At 42.7% G+C, this 16,952-nt stretch overlaps 1 long non-coding RNA gene across 1 annotated transcript in view; it reads right to left on the reverse strand.

The window, feature by feature from the left end:
* Positions 1–9,326: 9,326 nt before the first annotated feature.
* LOC122175390 overlaps positions 9,327–16,952 on the reverse strand; it is an 85,276-nt gene continuing 77,650 nt past the window's right edge. Inside the window, exon 3 of the long non-coding RNA XR_006177398.1 lies at positions 9,327–9,387. This is a non-coding gene — a long non-coding RNA (uncharacterized LOC122175390). The remainder of the gene's footprint in view (positions 9,388–16,952) is intronic.

The raw sequence follows: 16,952 nt of genomic DNA on the forward strand, positions 1-16,952 counted from the left end.
CTTCTCCCGCATCCCCGCGATACAATTACTGTTCAAAGTTTCCCGCGGTGCCCAGATGCTAATTAGTCTAATACATTTACTCCAGATAATTAGTACGAGTTAGCGTTAACGTGCAGAGCGGAGAGGAGCGGGCGGCTAACGAAGGGCCGTCGTTCTCCCGGCCCGGCTCGGGTCGGCCCGGCTCGGAGCGGGGCCACACAGGGCTCGGCGGGTGCTGAGCGGCTCTTTGGGAACGCTGCTCCGCCATCGGCACGGAGCGGCTCGGCGCTTTCACCAAGTGGTGGTTCCCTTCCCCCCACCCCCTTAAATGGGAAAAGGAGTAGCGCGTAGCGCCGGTTTGGGGAATGTAAAACGAGCTCTCGTTGTGAACTGATGAGTTCGGGGAAAGGAGAGAAGGGCAGCGCCGTTAGCCGCACCGAGCAAACTTCACTGATAAAACGCATCGGCCGCGAGTGGGGCCGAGAGGCGGCAGGAATCGGCGGGCAGCCGAGCGGCGCGGCACCAACCCAGCCCCAGCCCTGCCACAGCCCGGCTTCGGGCCCTCCGCCACCCGCGAGTCGGGGAAAGGGCCACTGCGGCTCTAGCGGGGCGTGCGAGCCCGGTGCCGTTACGGCGATCAAAAAGCACCGCCGCTTCTCCGCACGTACTCCACAATTAGAGATTTCTAACAGCTGCACCTCCGACTCCGCTCACTGCAATCCGTCAGCAGCCAGGTGTTGGGGTCTGTCGGAGGGAGAGCGGGGGAGTTCCGTGCGCCGGAGCCTTAATTGCAGCGCTGCGGCTCCCAGCTATGAAAGTTGTGCGCGAGGGGTTCTGATGCGAGTGATAAAATGAGCGCTTAACGTTATTATTGCCGTTCTGCTCAGATACTGTCAGCGACATTAATGACAAATGGAAACGGCTTATTTTATATGGAGAGCGGTGCTAAGGAGGGCTCTTTCCCCGGCTTGTTAAATATTTGACCTGGCAAGTGTCACGGAGGATTTTGATATTAATCTAGGAAATTCGCTATTTTTTCTAATGGAGATTGACTTATGGACATTAATGTTTTTAGGTAAAAGGGCCGCGTTTGTTATTTCGTTCTCCCGTTCCGACTAGCTGGATGGCTCGAGGAGCTGACAGCAGCCGCTGGTCCATGCCACCGAACTAAAGTAATTTCACAGTGAAAAACCAGCTCGGGAGGACAAGCAACAGAAGGGCAAAACCCATCACAACCCCAAACTCAGATCGATCTGACCGGAGTCAGGCATACATTAGTTTGAATTAAACAGTTTCATCTTCCTCACAAATCTTTTTTGAACACTAAAGATAAACTCATGTAATATTTAAATCAACTCCTGTCAGACGCTAAGTGCAACCGAAGAACCAAAATAAAAATTAATGACTTTCCCGGCGCTGTGCGAGGCTCGCTCTGGGTGCCGCTTCGACAAAATACTTCTGATAAGCGACGCTTAGAAAAGAAGGGTTCTGTTTATCTTATCTATGGGGAAATGTAATTAAGCTGGTTTTATGAAACAATAAAACACAGACTCCACAGACAGCAAAGGAGTTCCTGCAGTATATCTCGGCCTATATGGGCATATGTATCTTGGCTTGTGTGCGCAGGTCGATACCGAACACACACATACATGTTTGCCTTCCTCATTTCCAAGCAGTAAGCAGACGGTGGAGATGAGCACGGGGATGCCTCTGCGACGGGGGGGATTTACTCGGCGATAGGAGGCCCCGTTTTGTGGGATGGGGAAGTCGCTCCCCGCCACCTCCAAACCCGCCCTGAGTGCTGCGGCCCCGCTTCCCAGCGCCGGGACTTTGCTGAGCCGTGCAGGGTGTGAACGAGATGGCCCAGGCGAGCGCAGCCCGGAAAGGCCCAGGCTGGCCCGAACAGGAGCACACGTGCATTCCTGTTCTCGGAAATACAGACCAAATTCTACTCTTTTACATTTAGAAAAGACGGAGGGAAATACTGCCTTTCTTTTATACTATTGGCTTTCACTGCAGGCTTTCGGTAGGGCGCCTTTTGGTGTTGTTGTTTTGTTTTATTTTGTTTTTTCTTCCTAAAAAGAGCGAATCTGAAGTTGGAAAAGATCTGGAGACGGCATCACCAGCTCTCCGTTCCATCCGGGCCACAAGAATTGCCCCGTTCACTTCCAGCCCCGAGCTCACATGCTGCCCGACGGTCCCTCAGCCCCGGGAGGAGGTGGCGAATCCCCACTGGGGCTCTCCCACAACTCGCTTCTTGGCAGCTGGGGGCAGATTCCCTTTTCACATTAAAAAAATAAAAATAAAAATAAAATGTTGCGAAGAAGTATAAAGGCGTCAAAAGAAAAAAAGACAGATCCTAGCACCGAAAGCTCTCACCTCCGTGGAGGTACGCTGCTTAGGCAGCAGCGACGGGGCTGAAATTTGAGCGCGTTGCGCATTCGGGTTGTGCATAAACACGGAGAGGCCGTCCCGGTGCCGGCACTCCCAGCCGGGCCCGCCAGGTGCTGCAATACGGACCCCTCTGGCCGCGGACCGGGGAGAGACCGCTCGGCGCTGCGCGGGGTCCCTCCTGCCCTCATGTCTGAAATCCGTCCCCGCTCCCCCTCGCAGCTACCCCGCCTGTCCCCTGCGTGGAACAAAGCGAAGCCGTTCAGGCTTTGGATATTGCAAGAAGCCTTGTGTGTGTTTTATTATTATTATTATTTTTAAGTCTTCAGATGAATTAAAGACAACCTGACAATGCTGTCATCTGTCTTCAACGTCACATCAAGGCAAGCAGTAATGATAACAGAGCAGCAGAAGGACGCCTACTGAAACCTGGAGGATATATATACGCATACATACACACGCATATATATATATTCCTCAGAACAGTTCGAAAGAACAAAATTAGATCGCTGTTCTTAGGCCATCGCGGTGAGAACGTCCAACAACGATTTATATTTAAGCAACAGCCTCACATTTCCCTCTCTGCTCTGCGAGGTGCGTGCTTTTCGGTCCTCACCACCTCTGCGGGAGGAGGACGGGCGGCCGCACCTTCTGTTCCTCAACTACTACGACCAAATGGGAAACCGAACGCGCCGCCTTCCCCCTCCTTGCCCTCGGGCTCTCGCTTCGCCCAGCGGCCGCTCCCCCGAGATGAGGGGCCCCAAGCCCCCCGGGGCGGCGGCGTGCAGGAGGCGGCTCCCTTTGTCTGCGGCCCGGCGGGGCCGTGCCGGTAGCGGGACGGCCGTGGGGTCCCGCCCGCCAGGCGGCGCTGCCGGGCCCGCCCCCGCGGGGCGCTGCGGAGGAGCGCGCCCGCTCCGCTCAGGGCGCCGGGCGCGGCTCTCCCCCCGGCCAGGCCGAGCCCCGCGGCCCCGGGCAGAGCGGAGGAACCGGGAGGAGGCGGCCCGGCCATAGCGAGATTGCGGGGGCGGCAGGGATCGCGGGGCTCATCCGAAGGGAAGTATCGCGGCGTAAATGGATTTAGCGAGATGGAAGCAGATAGGCCGCACTAAGAGGTGCTCCCCCCCCCACAAGCGGCGGAAATGTGGCATTGGTGATTTTTTTTTTTTAAATCACTCTTGTAATCTCATTCAGTCTGAAGGGTAAATAAATTGCAGTTGTATGAAAAACAATTGGCGCTACATGTGTTCATAACAGATGGGATCTTATCACAGTTTAACTGTAATAAATTCTGACTTCTGGAAATTGTAATCTTTGCTCCACGGTAGATGTTGTCTCTTTTCTGCTGTAATAACAGCGCTGCAAACTTCTGCGAGCGAGCAGAAAAGTTTCGGCGCTGGCACAGCTCAGCAGCCCCGCATCCTGCGGCCGCCGCGCCGCCAGCGCTCTCCCAAAGTTTTGCTGAGAACGCCCTCGGAAATCAAAGGGAGAGAAAATGCTGGCGCCCAGGGAGGCGAACAGCTGATCCTGCCCCCGTCGGCGACGTTATTTACCAAGGCCAATGATCAAGGCCTTTAAAAGACACGCAGAGCGACGAAGAATGAGCTCTCTGTGTGGAGCAGCCCTGGCAAGTGACAGATCACGCTTCGCTTCGCGAGCGCAGAAAATGTCAGAGGAACGCAGCTCCCGAGGAAGCCGAGACCAAAGTTCAGATTAATCCCCCCGCGCTTCACATCACAAAATTAAAATATAAATTTGAATAACCGCCGAAAGAATAAAATTATAACAATAAATTGCCAAAATTCACCGAGGCTGGGGACTAATTATTCTCCCCATCTCAGCTTCCCACTGCTGTTTATCAAGTCGCAGGATAAATGCTTGTAAATCCATTCCATTTCCATAAATTCTCTCACCGCCTTCTTTTTGGCCAATGCTTTTGCAACATTAATTGATTTTATTGCACTTTCTGAAGTCACTGTATATTACGCTCAAGCAAGTTTGCTCTGAAAGCGTTGCTCTTTCCATCGTCGCATGAAAGCGAGGAAGGGGAATTACTGAAGCCACCACAGCCTCGAGTCTCCTTTTTTTCCCTGCTGTGATCTTGATGGCAAATGCGAACTGCAAATTACGAGTTTCTAATAATCCGCGCTGTTACAGAACACAGCCCCTGTATCGCCGGTGAGAAATTAGCACGAATCCCAGCAACGCGTTTCCCCATTGTTTCTAAACCGGGGGTGGGGTGGAGGGGTGAAACGCTACTGAGCGACCGAGATCAAACAGACCGAGGAACACTTATGGAGTGAGTCATTACCGCTACTGGACGGACAGCAGTTATTTTTAGGAAAGGATTTTCGATGTATAACTGCAAGTTTAATTCTCCTTAGAAGTACACAGGCTCCAGGTTGCACAAACCCTTCTCCCATTCCCTCTTAGTTTCTTTAGGAGTACTGCGCCCAACCAGCCTTCACCTGGGTCCACCAGGTGAAGGTCCACTTGCTCAATACCAGAGATCGCCCTGTGCTCCCCGGCTGCACCCCGCCCCGAGCCGAAGCCGCCCCGCAGCCCACACCGGGCAGCTCCAGCCCCGCGGCTCCGGCGCTGCCCACGGGCCGGACCCAGCTGGGCTGTGTCCGCCCTGCACAGATGCACTTGGAGGCATGGGGGTGATGAGAGAGCCTTGTTAAATGGATGGAGATAACTACTGGAGGTGACAGAAGACATATGCAGGTTTCAGGTAGGACAGCAGAACTGCCGGTAAATACGAACCTACCCTTCCCATTGCAGGTTCAGCGTTTGTGCCCCACCCTTGATTGTCCAGCCTTTCTTCCCTCTCACACTCGCTGCTACCCACTGACCGAGACGCTGAGCTGAAGTAGCAATCGGTTACCCGCCTGCAGCCCGGCCCCGAGGTTCCCAGCCCTGCCAGCCCCGGCCCAGCCCACTCCTTTTGCCGGGGCACTTGTCCACTCCCCCCTTCCCAGGGAGGAAGCCACTGGGGTGGCCCGGCCTTGAGGAAGTCACCTGGTGACCGTGTCATTACCAAAAGGCCTTGCCGTTTTTGGCAAGCCCAGCAGAACCAGGGATTCCCAACCGCTCAGTTCTTTCCAAGGCAAAGCCCCGTGGCTGAGAAAGCCTCTGGCACAGTGTATCCCACTGTCACAGCTTTAGAGGGATCCATTGAGCTGGGATTGGAACACACTGTGGAAGTGATTCCACTCCTGACACCCTGTCAGCCATCACAAGACACACATTTGCAGCTGCAATACAATGTGGTTTCACTCAGGTCAGTAATCTTAGGACCAAATTCTGAAACCGACATCCAGCTGACATTTGCAGGAAACCTATCTCCCGTCTTGTGCAGCTCAAAGTGCCTAATCCTTTCTGGAGGAGATGTTCTCTCCTACCAGCAAGGATGAACTGCCAACATCACCTGCTGCTTTTTCTCCATGCCTTAAGCACTCAATGCAGAACACATCAATTCTCAGATTTGGAAGTCTTAAGCCCACAGTTCTCGCTTATTAGGGCTCCTAATCACTGGGCTATTCTCATGCGGGAAAAATCCCCACCCCTCCTTTGAAGGCATTTCACTTTGCATAAAAATGCACTAGGCCGGGGGAAGGAGAAGGAAGGAACGAGACTATTAAATCTGCTGGTTGCGGAGCTTGCCAAAACCTGGAGCTCCGGTTTCCCAGTCAGCGCTCAGAAGGAGATTTAATCAGGTTCCCACCAAGTCTTCCTTCACCCAAGAGATAAACGTTCTACACGAAAAAGAGATAACACTTTCAACTTACCCTTTGCATCCTAGATGGTAATTACAGAATTGGATATTCGCCTATTCAGGTAAAACAGCGATGCAACACTGATCTGTACCCACTAACTTGTTAGATAAATAACAGAAACCTTCGAGTAATCCCTTCTTAAAGCAAGTCCGAGGCACCACTACATGTTAGGGGACAGCAACCTTTGCCTAGCAAGGCCTTATTAAAATTTTCACACCGCCTGCATTGATTACACAGCAAATAAAAGGGGTAATGAGGTTCTTGTAGAAGAATTGGCATTGCATGGTAATGCAGTTCTCCTTTTTGGTATTTGTCAATTTGCTTCATTCCATATAGAAGCACGAGAGATCATCCATCCCATCCTATTGCTGCTCACCCACACCAATGTTGCGCTCCACAAGGAGCCACCAACAGACAGGCAAAAGCAGTCAAAAATGTTAGTTATCCCAACTGGCATTTTTCTGATTTTTTTTTTTCTTTTTTCTGAGACTCCATTAAAAACAAAAAACAAAACAAAACAAACAACAAAAAACCCATAATAGTACAGCCATTTGCCACAACAAAATACTTCAGCCTATGACTCAAAAATGTTAAGATAAAATGTTAAGATTTTTTTTTTTTTTTTTTTTTTTTTTTTTTTTTTTTTTTGACATCCTTCTCCCTACCCTCCTAACTCCCCTGCCTTTGCAAGATTACAATTTCCTTAAATATATATTGCACCAGCAGGCTGGGGGAATATGTTCCAGATAAAACAGATGAGCAGAAATAAGTTCTTTTTCAGAAGGATCAGCTGCTAAATGCATTCCAATAGAGGTGTCAAAGAGATTTTATGAAGAGAACTAATCACATTTTTAATTATGGTCTTCATGCTGACTTTACAGAGTTAGGGTAAAAAGCTATTCTTGATCAAAAGCAGATATCCTACTTACATCAATGGGTTTATAAAAAAACTGAGAATGGAATTTAGACCAGATGGAGAAAATGAAAGAAAAGTTTATTAACTGTATCATTAGGTGGAGCAACAAATAGTTGTTGATGTATCTACAAATCAGGCACTGACAAATTTTGAACAAACTGACTACCAGGAGTGTCACCATCTTGTTCTAGAGTTAAATGAGTTGTGGATGTGTTAAAGCACGTCTTACCTCCTCAATTGACAGCACATTTTTTACACTATTTCCAAGCTGTTTGAGTTAGAAGGGTACAATTCCCCCTACATGTAGATATTCTCAAAGTATACATAATGCTGAATACCATTAGTGATAAATGTTACCAGTATAGCTTATCCCTATTAGAGAAGATACCTGTGTATCATTATAGCTGCCTATGTACCATATCACAGATAAAGGAATAAAAAAATAAAACTCTACAGAAGAAAATATTTACTCTTCTAACAAAAACAGTTAGGCTTGTATAAACACCATGTTCCACATGGTTAATTGTGCTTGCTGTTTAATGGGATCGTGTCACTTCACATTTATCCTTTTAAGCTGTTAAACATACACTTATGCTAAACTCAAAACCTGGTGTGAAACTCTCGTCAATCTGACATCAGAAAAAGTTTTCTAACAATTCTCCTGGGACAAAAAGATGATGATGATAATAATAATAACAAAAGAAAGTCCTAAACCTTATAAATTCAAGTTCTGTATTAATGAGAATTAAGTATGTTCTACACAGTTTTATTTTTCATGACAATTTGTGAAGGAACTTGGGATTTCCACGGAGGAAACTGTGGGAATTTTGCTTTTCCAGTTGTGACAAGAAGGTTCCAAAAATCTGAAGAGATCACCCAAGGTGGATCAGAAGTAAACAGGTAAAAAAAAATGACCTCAAACACACACACACACACGCTTTTAGATGGAAAGGAGAACACACAAGTGGGTTTTGGCCATTGTAACACATGTGCAGTCAACTTTGAGCTGATATCTCCCAAGGTAGTAAGAACACAGGGAATTTAATGGTCACAGCTGCCCCATCAGGCCTCTTTCAAAGTTTTTAGCTAAAAGATTGCTGCATTTCAGCAATGGTGAAATGTGTGCATTTTTAGCTTGTATGTATTATTTATACTAAGAAGACTTGACCAGGCACTCTTCCAAGAAAATAATGGAATAATAATTCTAAAAATAAACCACAACAAGAAGAATTAAAAATCCTTTAAATTAGGGAGCAAGTAATAAAGGGGGAAAAAAAAGAGAGACTTTATATGTAAAGAACAGCATAATAATAATTATTATTTTTTTAGTACAGAGCACCTTGAAAAATACCTACATCTGTTCTGATAGCTAATCAAACTGGCTGAAACAAATAACACTTTTAGGTTAGTATTTAGCCCAGTTTGTGTGTGGATGGATACAGTGACTCGTTTACACAGTGACTCATTTACACACTGACTTGAGAAGTAGCAGAACCAAGTGGTGAGTTTTATATATTCATCTTGAAAACAATCATTGCATAACCATGTTATTTCATCATCTATTAAATGTTAAACTCATTTGTGCAACATTACCCCAGTCTTTTTGTTGCAAACACTAAAGTGAGGACAGACGTATTTCTGTGAAGTCTCTTTTGATGTATTTTGTAATAGTTCAATTCTGGAAAGAAATGAATTGTGTGCTTTAGAACAGATAAAAAGAAACTACGCTCTCTACACCCCCATCACAAGCTCTCCTTAGGAATGTGAGTACATACAATTCTGGAAGTGTAATAATAATCATCTTGCTCATTACCTGGGACCTCCAGGGCTAAATCACAAACCTTTACACCTCAAGTTAAATACTGTATAGCTAGCAGCTGTAACATACTCATATCCGCTGTTGGCCAGATGCAGACATGGAATGGGAGGCAGAGCAGAGTGAACAGTGGGCTATATATGCATACCTACTCAAAAGCAAGTTAAAGATTGGCTAGAGACTAATCCATTTTATAGTCCAAGAAAATGATTTTCAGAGGAGCTGAAGTGCAGGTGCTATTTCTTTCTTTCTTTCTTTCTTTCTTTCTTTCTTTCTTTCTTTCTTTCTTTCTTTCTTTCTTTCTTTCTTTCTTTCTTTCTTTCTCTCTCTCTCTCTCTCTCTCTCTCTCTTTCTCTCTTGCTTGCTTTCTTGCTTGCTTTCTTGCTTGCTTTCTTGCTTGCTTTCTTTCTCTTGCTTTCTTTCTCTTCCTTTCTTCCTTTCTTCCTTTCTTCCTTTCTTCCTTTCTTTCAAGCTCAGCTTAACTCTAGTGGTAGTATTATCAGAGCTTCCTACAGTATAAGAAACCATGGAAAATATCTTAGATTCTGACATTCTTTGTGGCAGGACCCATTGTGTGCAACACGACATGGCTATTTTTTCCCCCTGGAGTAGTGGTGAAGGGCATTTGCTTATAGCTGCAAATCTAGACATAGATTGGACTACAGATCTTCCCACAACAGCAACATCCCATTATTTTTGGATGCAATGTTGAATGCACTTCATCAAACCCTCACTGAAACAAAAAGAGACAATAAGATGTTTAATATTCTATTACTAATATGTAATGAGAATATTAGAAGTAAGCCATTTGTAGAAGTTAGCTCTGGATCAAGTCAGACAAAACTGATTTACATTAAACAAAAGTAAGTCTTCAACTAAAAGTTTAAATTTCAGAAGGGCAAACTGATATGGTCAGGTCAGCTGGACTGAGGACCTAATGTACTGAGCATGGAGACTTGTTACTTAAAGCCAAGCATGTTAAGATGGCTAAGAGTCTTTATTGCAAGCACAGAGAAGAAATGAAAAGAAAAAGAAACCTGAAATATAACACAGACATAACTGGATGTACTATCACCGCAATAAACAGATTACATAAAAACAAAAATAATGTGTGAAAAATCCCTTTTCTTTGCTAATCAGTCCTTATCAAAGAAGCACGGAGGTAAAACAAGAACTGCCAGAAGAGAAGCTGTGTTAGGCTCTGCAAAAGATATTAAAATGGATAAAAATATTTTTCAGTTACATACATAAAATCAAAGAAAGAAAGGAATGTAGCAAAGATTAAGGATAATGCAGGCATGTTCCCAACCTCAAACTGATATGTTGCATTAATTTAAATACAGAGTATGAGGTGAAAGGTACGTAGCTAACAGGAATGATGTTAGAAAATGAAAATCAAGTGAAGTAGAAAGAAAATTACATCTGTTACAGCTCTGAATTCCAGGAGCCTGGTTAATCTTCACCACAGCTCAGAATTCTGGAATACGAGAGATCATATCAGTATCAGTATCAAGGACTATCTACCAAATTTAACCAGAACAAGACTGCCACAAAAAGAATGAACAAACTACTCTAAGGCGGGGGGAACAAAGCCTGAGATTTTTACGCTCATCGTTCTGATCCCAGTAATAGAAGGGGCAGTAAAGCAAATTGGTTTAAAATTCAGGAAGGAGTTATTCAAGGTGAATCCAAAGGACATTTTTAAGACACGGCCTGGGATTATACAAGGTGGATCACACTACACTAAAAAACCTTGATAAAAACAAAGCAAGTATTCTAAGCTAACATGGCTTACAGAAGTATCATTTCTCAGTATTAATAAGGCTCTTCTGAAATGCGGTATGATTATAGATCGCAGGTGTCAGGCAAGTGGAGTAACCTCCAACAGAGACATGGAAAATTAACAGCACTATGGAAAGCGCAGGGGAGAGCTCACCTGAAATACCACACACAGTCTACTTACCTGCATTCAGGAGAGATTAACTGGAAGTAGAGTAAGTAGAGCATTAGGACTACTAGGAAGATCAGTGCAATGGAAAGCTTATTTTATGAAATGAGATTAAACAAGCTTGATTTGTCTACTATAACAAAAGCTTAGAGGATAGGATTGCTGTCTAACGGTGTTACTTAAAATGCTAGGAGAAGAAAAGGAAGGACTATTTAAATTAAAAGAATTTTGGCACAAGACTAAGTGGATTTTAGCTGGCCATGAATAAAATAAGAGCAAAATCAGAAGAAGGTTTGTAACCAATGGAGCACTGCTGATGAGCTAGCACCATCCCATTGAAAAGTCTTGAAATGGGGGAGTTGGTAGACAGGGCCAAAATGCAGCATAAGTAACAGCGCTGTAAGAGAAGGAATGTGATTGGCATTAATGGTTAGACAAACATTAGACTTAAAAAGGATGTATTTTTCCTTCCAACTCTTTAAAATCCCAAACTTGTTTTTTTTAAACTAGAGGTAAATCACAAAACAACCAGTATAAGCCAACCACATCACAAGTAAAAACTTCCTTCTGATGAGAAAGGCGATCCCAACAAACCATTACTTTTTTTCCTTTGGAAAATGAATTATTAGCAAAACCCACAGAATCTTAAGTAGAACAAATCAACTTTTATATTTCTGAAGAGAAGAAGCCTGCCAAAGATAATTCCTCCTTAAAATGAAACACCATGTTGCAATGTACACAGACAGTGAACAACCAAAAAGGGTATTTTGATATCAGACATAAAATCTTCTGATTTAAAGGGAAACAGCTCTTTGTAAAGAAAATTCAAAAGAAAAGGGAATAACATTTGAACCAGAGAAGACTCAGGTAGATGGCAATTTGTGAAATAATTTTCTTTAGCATATACTTTAAAAAGGGACACTAGAGGAACAAAGAAATGGGTATTTTGTAATCTGAGTCAAGGTGCTGTCAGCATGACAGCCCTGAGGAAATCTCTAGATCTAAGCGTATCATTTACTGTCTTGTCCCCTTGCTACAGTCTGCTGAGAGATGGTGTGCTTACTAGGGTGAGGTGCTTTGGATTGTGCTGGTTCTGATCCCACATCTGCAAAGGAGAGACAATCAGGCCTTAGGAATGATCTTTTCCTAGGCAGCTTCTGCCTTGAATGCCTTGGAGCTGACACACTGCAAAATTTATACTGAGCTTGGGCAGGCAGTGACACAATTACAGACTGTTTCACTCCTAATTATATCTTTATTTTTATCATGTCATAGATCAGAACAACCAATGATTGCTAAGGCTGATAATACATGCTTAAAGAAAGAGCACATATCTGAAATGTACGAATTACCTTATTCATTAATGCTCTTTTGTAAATCTGGCATGACTTCCCAGGCAAGAAAACCAATTGGTCTGGTGCTTGCACATTTTTAAAAACTTTATCACTGAATACTTGCATAATGCCTGATACCTATAGTCTGTTGCGACTTCGAGCAGTGATGTGGGCTCATACCCACAGCATGACAACAGTCAGTGTGATAATATTACTGACCTCTTTGTTCAACCTGTTTGGGAAAGCACTGGGGCTAAAGGTGCAGGCAGATCAGTCTTCACGCACTCTTTGAGAATTGCTCTCTGACAACTTGCCAGGGCAAGTTCGTGTTAAACATGCCAGCACCACCAGCACTGCACAATTTCCTACAACAAGAAAGTAGCCATTTGGTAGTGGCAACTTTTAGGCTCAATTGGATTAACTGAATAAAAAAATACACTTGTTTGCTCAGAGAAAGATGCTAATCAGACCACCCGGTCTGTTCTTGAAGTGCCAAACTCTATATTGGAGAAGAATATTAAAGTGGGGGGTACAAAAACTACACAAAGTAGAAAAGGAATAGATTTAACTACATATGAACTACTACTGATATTTTAAATGACAGGCAGCAAGTCTTAGTTACATACATTCATTAGTTTTGTGTCTCACTTTAAATGCAAAAATTGCTATTTACTTTTTAAAAAATAACCACAGCTAAATTGGTAACAGAGATAAATGATAGAAATTAACAGTGGAAGTTCTGAAGCTTGGACATTATTTTTTTAAAGGCAGCAGTCATGAAAGGAAAAATACAAGTGACAAATGAAAATACTTAGACCACGTGAAGAAATGAAAAGCTTTATATTTAGAAGGGCTAACACTCTTTTAAATGAGGAAAAATGAACTAGTGCAAAGATTTATTTATTTCTTTTCCAAAAGAAAAACAGGTTTGTTTTTCTCTCATGAACTTTTATTTCAAGTTGGTGGAACATTGTCAGACAAACTCTCCCTCTTGGCTATTCAGCAAACAAGGAAAGAAAAAGGTCTTCCATTTCTGCTTCATACTTATTAATTTACTAACAACATTGAACACAAAATATGAAGGATATGCAGTTCATAAGGTCTTCAAAGGAAACAAAAAATAATAGGTTCACATGGTGGGGGAATTGTAAGACCCATGCTTATTCTACAAACAAAGGCGACCTTTTCATATCTATCAGCTGCGTTTGGGAACTTATAGACTTCCTGTAAATGTAAGCAGGGATAGACTGATGATTTATCTACACACAGAGTTGCGCTGATTTGACTGAAGGCTTGACTGAGCAGGGAATTTTTGAAGAATAAAGCAGCATTCTTACCGAATAACTTCTTGTGCAGACGTGCTTGTTCTAGAATACAAACTCGAGTAAGGTAATCATGTTCTGTGATAAGCTTGTATATGTAGAATATTTATGTAGTGCTGTTACCACTAAATTCCCACCCTGTCTCAAACAGAAATAATTTTCCAGTACAGTGGTATCTTAAATAGGGATTTTAAAAAACATTCAAAACTGTGGGAATTCCTTCAAGGAATTATATATGTATGTATATATATATGTATGTATATATACATATATGCATCTCTATTGAAATTAATTGGTCTTTGACTGAGAACAGATTTTAAATATATGAAATTACAGTAGCTTTCATGGAATTTTCTTACCAGATTTAATGCAATCAAAACTCTTACCTGATCTCAATCTGTATTTACGTGTGGCTTGAGCCCACGTCCTTTCATTCTGAGGATGTACAAACTCAACAGTCTCGCAGTGCCAGTTCCACAGTTCCCCAGGGTGAGGATTTTTGGCCCTTCGGTTTATTTATTCCCACATTCCTATACTGTGTAAGATATTACTTCTTCCAGCTGGCTGTTTATCAAGTCTCTGGTCATATGTCCCTATAAACTGATTGTCAGATGTAAGATCACATGTGAGTTCTGACCATCCTCTGGTATAAATTTTAAAAAAGTGCAATTTTGGCAAGAACATCCAAAACTGGGCTCTGTGAAAAAGCTTGTCCAAAAAGCTGCACAGAGGTGACAGAGCAAATGATCAGCCTTTAACTTGAGAAAACCAAAAATTTCAGTATCAAATACTGCATAATAAAGAGGCTAAAAGCGGTTCTAAAAATGATCTACTTCCTTCCTCTCTTGAAAGGACTAAGAATGTCCTACCTTCTGTTTCTTCATCCATAACTCAGCACACAGATTACAGTCTCACAAGGAAAGTCTTTAAAACATCACAATGTGAGTTTTGAGATGTAAGAAGAATGGTAAGAGGAAGAACTAGGGTATATTATGTTGCAAAGCGAAAAACAAAAACAAGATGACATCATAGGACTCTAAGATGGTATGACAGAACTCAATATTAAGAAAATGGTCTTAGACTCGATACCAAGGGTCTGCTCAAGCAAGAGGTAGAGAAGCCAATAAAGGCTTATAGTTGGTGAGAAGCTGTCATATTTACTATTATCCTAGGCCAAGTGCACTATACATGGGTTTTCCAGTGCATGACTCACAGAATCATTGTTTATGGATGATGTATCACACCATGAAATATCTTAAACTCTCTGAGGGGAAAAGGCACAGTACCTCCTCAGCACTACTCTTCTTCTATCATAATCTCTAACTCAACAAGTTAAAGTGAGCCAGGATGGCTTTAAAGTGAGGTAAATGTTTTTAAAGTTAGCTAATGATTTCTAGCTATACTAGAATTGATTACTAAATAAAGGAAAAAAAAAATCAAAGTGGATATTCTAGGAGACCTCTTGATGCTCTTTCACTGTATAGCATCTCCTATATTACTGCTATACTTCTAAATATAGTTTTACTATTACTAGTTTTATGTCATTATCATTCTGCATCACAGTAGATTAAACTAAGGGTTACATTAAGAAGCTCCCTTGCCATAACTGTATTGGGCCACTGGAATCTCCCTTTTCAGAAGGGAAAAATGAACATGTGGTTAGTAAAATACAGGCATGGCTTTAATTTTTCTCCGCTGCTAGTCATTAATGTTTGAGAAATTTCTTTACTGGAAAAACTCAAGACAGCTGAAGATTCTGTGGAGGTCAAGCATGGACTGTTTTACAGAGTACTCTCCTATAACTAATCTGCTAAGCAGATAGCAGGAATGGAAAATCCGTTTAGTACAGATGCTGTCCTGCAACAGAATTGCAAACCTTAGGCCTGTACAAAATAGGGATTAGCATCACTGTAGGAATGATGGAAGGAAACCTGTATCCAGGCTTCCCTAATCTGAAAAAATAGCAATGTGTCAGCCTTTTAGTCTGATCCCCTTGCGCCACAGTCAAGTCTGGCAATTTTTGGTTATAGGTGTATTAAATTTATAATTACTAGCCTGTTCATAAGTTAGTAAAATGGTCTTAAACGGCTTATAAATGAGTAAGATAAAATAAAGGCATATTAATTATATACAATATTCAACTTCTCGCATTGCAAGGTGCTTGGTGTGGAAGGAAAGCATTTTTTATTTTTGTCTTTCTAGGAGATAAAAAATATTAGTTCTTTCCTTGCTGTGGTAGGACCTTCTCCCTTAGATATGTCTGAGACAAATATCCGGATTGCTGTAGAGCTGATCCAACGCAGAACATTTTTCTTGGATGACCTGAGATGCATAAAGACCTGTATTGTAGATTAAACCAGCACCTCTTATTCTTGGAGGAAATGGAAAGGGTAAAAGAGAGGGAAGCAGTGAGAAAACAGGGATAGAAATATAGTCCTTTTTTCAGCCAGAAATGAAGGATCAGATATTAATATTCTTTTAACATGGACCTTTTCAATATTGTTATTTACTATTGGCAGCAGGAATTTCTGTAACATCTTTCATTAGTGTATTTGGTATTTGAGTGCTTTTAAAATTTGTTAAAAAATAGGTTTAATTGTAAAATACATTAAAATTCTTGGGTAAAAAGGAGGGGTTATACCAGAAACCTTTCATACTGTTCAAACCATTTAATAATATTAGGAAAAAAGCATCACTAAATAAACAGTACACAAAACCATCACACTCTGTTCTGACATTATAGCCAGCACAGCCCTAAAAAGATTGTATATCTCTTTTCTCAGTGACGGCAGATGCTTTCTTCCTGTTGGTACTAAGCGTTGAGCCTTTTCTCAGTGCTAATTTTCCCTCTGCTTCTAATTTTTATTTATACAGATGAAGCACATCAAAAGAACATGAAAATCACCAGGTACTTCAGCATCCTAACAGCATCACTGGCAGCACCATTTTTCCTTCATAGAAGCTTTCTCTGACTTCTCTTTGCCACAACCTCTCCATAGTTTTGATTCTGTAGCACAATGGAATGACAAGACACACTCTTAGTCGGCATCCTATCCAAAAAAGTAAAAATGTAGCCTAAGTATACTGCACATTCCCACTGTGTGTCAAATAAGTGCATCATAATAATGAAATAATACTTTTTAGGTACCATCTGCATAAGTGCTACTGATGAAGACAATGGAAAAGCAGATCCTCTGGGTCTGTGGGCAAGGACTGGGGGGAGGGAGAGGGGCAGGTGAAGCAGGTCAGGGTCATAAAAGCCTGTCAGAACCTCAAGGGCCTTCTGCTTCAAACTGACACCTCAACAGAGGTACTATCACTAACTCATGTCCTGTGGGCCATTCAAAACTCATTAGGTGTTAAGAACTTTTTTACCATCTGATGTACAAAGACTTCCTAGAGATGAAACTGTCATTCCAGAGTTGTCATATTCATTGGAAAAAGTGCTAGAGAACAGTTTTGAACTTTCA

This window comes from Lagopus leucura, unplaced genomic scaffold, assembly GCF_019238085.1.
Source record: "Lagopus leucura isolate 7727_CA_CO unplaced genomic scaffold, USGS_WTPT01 Super-Scaffold_739, whole genome shotgun sequence".
In the NCBI taxonomy this organism is placed as follows: Eukaryota; Metazoa; Chordata; class Aves; order Galliformes; family Phasianidae; genus Lagopus; species Lagopus leucura.